This window comes from Diabrotica virgifera, chromosome 4 (genome assembly GCF_917563875.1).
Source record: "Diabrotica virgifera virgifera chromosome 4, PGI_DIABVI_V3a".
Lineage (NCBI taxonomy): Eukaryota > Metazoa > Arthropoda > Insecta > Coleoptera > Chrysomelidae > Diabrotica > Diabrotica virgifera.
The window spans coordinates 20,665,688-20,673,549 of NC_065446.1; the positions used below are offsets into that span (position 1 = coordinate 20,665,688).

Sequence of the window (7,862 nt, forward strand, 5' to 3'; positions counted from 1 at the left end):
TTGAAATAAATAAATTCAATTATTATTTGATTACTTCTTGTTCTTCATAACTTTGTTATTTTTTATTATCTTGTAAATGGTAGGGAATAAAATTTTGAAATTTTTCAGATGTGTATAACTTTACACACGCTATCAAAATAGCTATCAAAATGATAGTGTTGCCATTTAAGAAAATTAACGATGACGTCATATCTCTAAATTGGGACACCCTGTATACATTATTATTATATGTCAAAAATGACAATTTGATATACTAATCGACGGGTCTGAGCATTTTTCAAAAAAACAGTTAGTATTTTAATTATTGAATATATTCCAAATTACAGATATAACTTGGTTATTTTCTATTATCTTGTAAATGGTAGAGAATAAAAATTTGATATTTTGTAGTTATGTATAACTTTACAAACCCTATCAAATTAGCTATCAAAATGACAGTGTTGCCATTTAAGAAAATCGACGATGACGTCATATCTCTAAATTGGGACACCCTGTATACATTTTTATTGAATGTCAAAAAGAACAATTTGAAATACTAATCGACGGGTCTGAGTATTTTCCAAAAAAACAATTAGTATTTGAGATATTGAATTTATTCCACTTTACAGACTCTCTCTGTATAGGGCAGTCAATGAGGGTATGTGGCTCCGAATTCCATCCTACTATATCGATTTACGTGATATTTCATAGTAAGTAGGGAATAGCCCAAGAAACAAAGTCTACCCTATGCCGATGTGTGCTTTTGTCTTGGGGGCGGTTCCCACCCCTTCTCGGGGGTGGAAAATTTTTTGCTTAAATAACTACGGAAGTTGCTAGAGAACCTAATACTAAGCAAAAACTGTTTTATAATTTTTTTTTTCGAAAACTCGATACTTTTTGAGTTATTCCTGGCTGAAAGTTGCCCATTTTAAAAACTATGCATCTAACTAAAAAAACTATATAAAACATTTTTGTAGCTTATAAAATAACGAAGAGATTCTTTCCTTTATGAATCTTCTAGTTATAGCACAAAAAGAGATATGGTAAGTGCAAAAAAACTTGTTTTCTTGGTGCATGCTCAAATCAGTGTATTTAACTTGAAATAACAGAGAAACGGTCGACTTTAGGTGTATAATGCTACCAATAACTTTTGTTGTGATTGAAAATACCTATAAATTAAGCAATATTAAATGTCGATTACATTCAAACTATGCGAGATAAACTGTAAGAAATTTGATGACTAACGTATTTTAAGAAAAAAATGAGAAGTGTATTTAACCCCTCATCCACAAGAATTTAAATGCATCGTTTTCCTTCTACAGTATATTTTATTATAGTGTTATTTTTATGTTCAAAAAGTTGGGCGAGTTTAAAATGAATGGTTCTTGAAAGAAATAAATCAAATTATTGAGCGCATTTTTAAATTTCCTTAAAAATCTTCCTATTTCTCCATGTAACTCGAAAATGATAAGAGATGCCAAAAAAAGATGCCATTCAAAAATGTAGGTTTGTTCTAGATAAACATTTTGATTTTATTTTTTATAACAGTATCTCTTATCATTTTCAAGTTACATGGAGAAAAAGTAAGATTTTTTAGAAAATTTAAATATGCGCTCTATAATTTGATCTTATTTTTTTCAAAAACCATTCAATTTATACCCGCTCAATTTTTTGAACATAAAAATAACACTGAAGGAAAGCGATGCATTTAAATTCTTGTGGATGAGTGGTTAAATATACTTCTCAATTTTTTTCTTAAAATTCGTTAGTCATCAATTTTTTGCAGCATATCTCGCTTAGTTTGAATGTAATCGACATTTAATATTGCATATTTGAAATGACTTTTCAAGCACAATAAAAGGTATTGGTAGCATTATACACCTAAAATCGACCGTTTCTCTGTTATTTCAATTTGAATACACTGATTTGAGCATGCACCAAAAAAACAAACTCTTTTACCTACCATATCTCTTTTTGTGTTATAACTAGAAGATTGAAGATGGAACAAATCTCTTTGATTTTTTATGAGCTACAAAAATGTTTTATATAATTTTTTTAGTTAGATGCATTGTTTTTAAGGTATTCGCAAAAAACCGTTTGAGAAGGTGTTATATTTCAATGAAAATGGCCAATTTTCAACCACGAATAACTGAAAAAGTATTGAGTTTTCGGAAAAAAATTATAGAACAGTTTTTGCTTAGAATTAGGTTCTCTAGCAACTTCCGTTGTTGTTTAACCAAAAAATTTCCCACCCCCAAGAAGGGGTGGGAACCGCACCCAAGACAAAAGCACACATCGGCATAGGGTAGACTTTGAATAAGGAGATATTTTCAGGCTATTCCTAAAATTTCATTAAAATCCATGCAGTAGGATAGAATTAGGAGGTAATAACCTGTTCTTGCTCTCATTGACTGCCCTAATAGGAATATAAAAAATATGCAAAATGCATATTTTATTAAATTCTGTAATCCTGAATTTGCTAAAAAAAATTAAATGTTAAATATGTACTTACGAACTCTCGCCGTTACGAATTGTCCGTTACCATTTGTCGGGTTACGAACTATCGCGTTACGAGATGTCATGGAACCATAATAACACACGCAAGGATAAAAAGATACAAGGATAAGATAACAGATTGTACGTGGCCGACATTATCAGTTATGTTTGGAGATAAAATGGTTCCGGTTTGTTAGAATTTAACGGAAATATCCAAGTGTTCAAGGTTAGGAAACTAAACCGTTTGATTAAAAAAAATTTTTTTCATTAATTTCTAAGTAAAAATACCATTTTATGTTCAAAGAGCCGATATTGTAGCCCCCTTAATAATTATTTTTATGTTTGTCCCTTGTCCAGTGTGTGTTATCTATTTGTATTATTTTTAATTAAATGTCTGACATTCCGGGATTTGCTGGATAACTTCCTTTTTTGACGGAATGCCCCCTGATGATGCTATGAGAGCGAAACTACTTGGGCAAAATTTAATAAATAACTGCTCGATATCTGCGTTTTATTTGTAAAATTCATATATTCGAGCATTGAACTATATTATATTATTGAATTGTAATGTAGTTAAAAGGCAATTAAGATAAATTTTTACAGAGTTTATCGTGTTCTTCTATGATTATTAAATAATTCTAGTTTATTTGTTATCTCATTACTAGATCTAGTAAGAGATAACCCATGAATTTTTTAAAATGTTTATCCAATTCTGATATATCTGTTAAGTACATAATAATGAACCTATTAAATAAGTCGCAGATTCTACATAGTAAAAAAAACTTGTTTCAATAAATTTGAAAGTTCAAAACGCTTTATCCAGAAAGATGTAAATATATCAAAAATATTATCAGTAAGTAGTAATTGCACAAGAGCTCTAAAATTCTATATTAATTTTAGAGATCGAGTGCAATTTGTTGCGATTATTTCATGAATAAAACTGTTCAAAACCAAAATTTTATTGTAATTTATTTATGTAAGTACAAATTAGTACAATTAAACACACAGCTGTTATAAATATTTTACGGTTGAAAGTCATCACTTTTATAATTTTTAAAACATTAATTGTCATTAATATCACTGAATGTATTTTTTCATAGCAACGAAGGGCATCTGACGTAATATACTTGACGACGGGAAATTATCAAAAATTATCAATTAATTTAGATTTCTGTAGCTTTCTATTGGTCAGAATCTCCTATGAATGAAATAATCAGTAGTAATTGCACAAGAGCTCTAAAATTCTATATTAATTTTAGAGATCGAGTGCAATTTGTTGCGATTATTTCATGAATAAAACTGTTCAACACCAAAATTTTATTTTAATTTATTTATGTAAGTACAAATTAGTACAATTAAACACACAGTTGCTATAAATATTAATTTGACGGTTGAAAGTCATCACTTTTATAATTTTTAAAACATTAATTGTCATTAATGTCACTGAATGTATTTTTTCGTAGCAACGAGTGGCATCTGACGTAATATACTTGACGACGAAAAATTATCAAAAATTATCGATTATAATATCACAAGGGAGTAAGAATAAATTGAAAATAATGCGACAGTTTTTCGAAAATTTGTTGTCTGGTAATAGACACGAGAGCCCGCAGGGCTCGAGTGGCTATTGCCCAATGACAACAAATTTGAGTAAAAATGAAGCATTATTTTTTTATGTATTCTTAGTGTCGTGTGATATTCGTAAGATTATTTTTTAATACGTATATTATGGATATTTTCTTAAATGTGACAGTTGTCAAAACTAGGAAACTGGTTGCCATTAAACAGAGACAATCTACTTAAAAAAATTCTATCGGTAATTTTCTACAGTAGATAATGCTCAGTATAATTTTAATCTTATTGGACAGAATTAAACACGTGATCAAATATCTTACTATACGATTGGAAGTTAAAATCATCAAAAAATAATCGATTTAATTTAGATTTATGTAGCTTTCTATTGGTCAGAATCTCCTATGAATAAAATAATCAGCATTATACAAAAGGAACTATTTATTATACAATAAGAACAATTTAAAAAATCTTATAATTATTTTAAAAAAATTCATAGTTGTCTTATGTTTCAAATAAATATTTTTTGAACCCAATAAGTTATTTTGGAGGTAAAGATACTTATGGACCCAGTAAAATTGTCCCTGATAGTACATGGGACATTCGTGGGACATGCCATGTTCCATGAAAAACTATGCGCATACAGAAAACAGATGGAAACAACTAAAGGAAAAAAAAGTTAAAAATACAAGAAGCGGCAAACAGCAAAAAATATATAAAAACCGTATAGTCCTGTCGCCAGTGGGGGTACAACGGCCTCCTTAATTCAGATGGACTTACTCAAGTGTTTTTTATGTATTTTGACCCGTAGAACACGAATTGTTTGGGTAACAGTCGATCCAGATGTCGATAAGATTGTTATAAACAAAGAACTTGAGGAATCACATAACAGCGATTTTTCGCAAAACAAAATATTGTTTTGTATTTTTTGGGTCATTCTAAGCAAAAAATGTTTTTACAAGTTTTTTCGTAGGATGCATAGTTTTCGACATAAATGCGGTTGAACTTTCAAGAAATCGAAAAATTGCAATTTTTGAACCCGAATAACTTTTGATTGAAAAATAAAATAGCAATTCTGCTTACCGCATTTGAAAGTTCAAGTCAAATTCTATTGGTTTTGATTACTTTCATTGCTAAAAATTAATTTTTTATTGTTAAACAAAGCTATAAACACATAGTGATTGAATGATGTTTTCAATGCATTTCCCATTTGAAATTGAAAGATTAGGCGCGCATACAGACAATTTCTACGTAGATTACGTAAATTAAAACGCATGCATTGGGCACCGGCAACACTATGTGTTTTTGGCTTTGTTTAACAAATAAAAACTTAATTTTTAGCAATGCAAATAATTAAAACCGATAGAATTTGACTTGAACTTTCAAATGCACTAAGCAGAATTGCTATTTTATTTTTTAATCAAAAGTTATTAGGGTTCAAAAATTGCAATTTTTCGATTTTTTGAAAGTTCAACCGCGTTTATCTCTAAAACTATGCATCATACGAAATAACTTGTAAGACCATTTTTTGCTGAGAATCAACCAAAAAATACAAAAAAATGTTTTGTTTTGCGAAAAATCGCTGTTATGTAATTCCTCAAGTTCTTTGTTTATAACAAACTTATTGGCATCCGGATCACCTGTTACCCAAAAAACTAGTGTATTAGGGGTCAAAATACATATTGTTCTTATTATTATAAAAAACAAAATTTAATTTTCACTTTTTAAATAGATTGCTTATATGTTCTATGAATTTATGAATGAATAAATTATGCTGTAAAATTGTTAAGTTGACAAAAACAAATATGGTATGTAATATAAAACAACTCTCTCTTTTCACAAATAATCTGACTAACCTTTTCTATTTTCTTTACTTCTTCTCATGGATTGTGTTGTCCTCGGTTCTCCCACAACGTGCTCCTCGGATGCTGCGACTGTCCTTCTCCTTTCAAACTGTTTCACAAACAAAAACAGCACTCACTCGAATTCTCTGCTCAATTAAATCTCTGACTCGATACAAACAATATCAATCTTTATAATTCCAAGATTTCTTCTCTCAGCTCTATATCTCGTGCAAGTTGATATAAACCGGCTACTCGTTCCAGACAGAAACTGGATTCTATTCGGACACAAGGAGTTTGTATTTCTCGACTTGATCACGATTTCGTCTCAACATGAATCTGCTTCCACGGCCACCAAATTAACCACTTTACACAAAAATACTACTTTCGAATTGGACTGGTTGCTTCCGATCTTAATTACACAGTGAATTCCTTTTTTCCTCATCAATCCAGAAATCAACCACTCTATTCTCCCTCCGTCGGTCTCCTCGCCAATCACAAGCATTCTACATACATCATATCCCCACTTTTTTTTCTTAAGAATAAATAGTATTGTATACAAATTTTCCGTCTTGTCAATTTCCAGGAGATATTAAAATTAATTTTTCTTACCTTTTAGAAAAACCCTCTATTCTAAACTGAACAAAATTGTTTACATCGTTTCTTTCTAGAAAACCGTTTAGAAACATTGTCTATTGTCCATTCCAAAGCGACACATTAACTTTCTAAAACTACCGTTTTCTACTTCATTGTTTTGAAATGTATTAATCATTAATCCGTTCGTAGAAACTTTTCCACTAAACTTTTATTCTTCCACAAAACACTGCTTACGGCTAAATTATTTTATTTACAAATTTTAATTATATGAAGGGCGATAAAAATTTACGATCTCGTGGTCTTTGACACAAATTTAATTCTCTAAATTTTTCCCATAAAAATTATTTAACAATACATATTTCCATTGTACTCTATGCTCATTATCCCAGGCATGCTTGCATATCTGTGATTTGTCTAAATTCCTATTTTTAATGTACCTATGTTTCGTGCCCATTTATCCTGACACTATAGTCCGTTCTTTAACGGTAAAATATTGCAAAACCTCTAAATTATAAAGAACCGCTTGGATTGACATGAAATTTGGCATACACATAGCTAACAAGTCAAAGAAAAAAAGTGATATTGTGCAGATATGTGCTTTTGCCCCAGGGGTGCTTTTCACCCCCTCTTAGGGGTGAAAAAGTATTCGTCCAAAGTAAGTCCGGAAATTGATAAACTGACTAATTTTAAGTAACTTTTGTTCTATAGAGTTTTTTCACTAAGTCAATACTTTTCGAGTTATTTGCCAGTGAATATGTTCATTTTTTCAACAAAATAACCACACTTTTAGACGGTTTTTTGCAAATAACTCAAATAGTATGCATTTTTTCCAAAAAAATTCCTAGCAAAAATATAGCCTGTAATAATTAAAAAAAAATGGTGTATATATCATGTTTGTATACCTAGTAGAAGCAGAGTTATAGCTAATTAAAAATAGGTTTATATTCGTCAAATTCCAAATGGAATACTTTATTGTGAAATAACCAAAAATTAATCACATTTCGGGGAAAACTCATTTCAACTTATTTAAAGTGTTTAAAAAAGCTTCATTTTTGTGTTATAAAAAAAAATCTAGCATCAAAAGTAAACAAGCTACGCTCAAAATAAAGTTAGTCCCTTTTTTTGGTAAAAAAATCGGGAAAATCACCCCCTAATTAGTATCTCAAATGAACTTAGTTGTTACGACTTCACAAGTTTCTTGACCCGCGTATGTATTGTTTATATGATCTGTAACTTTCATCGGTTCAAAGTCCTTATTTTTGAAAGGGCTGTAGTTAAAAGGGGTTGAACGAATCACTGATCACGAATGTATGCAAATTTAGAAACACCAAATCTCAATCAATTTTTGTCTAACAGAAAAACAAAAAAATACATGAT

General features: G+C 29.9%; 1 long non-coding RNA gene across 1 annotated transcript; it reads left to right on the forward strand.

Moving 5' to 3' along the window:
• The first annotated feature begins 265 nt into the window (after positions 1 to 265).
• LOC126882965 (uncharacterized) lies at positions 266 to 3,790 on the forward strand. Its single transcript, XR_007697433.1, has 2 exons — positions 266 to 3,332; positions 3,696 to 3,790. It is a non-coding gene; the product is annotated as an uncharacterized LOC126882965 (long non-coding RNA).
• Positions 3,791 to 7,862: the final 4,072 nt, after the last annotated feature.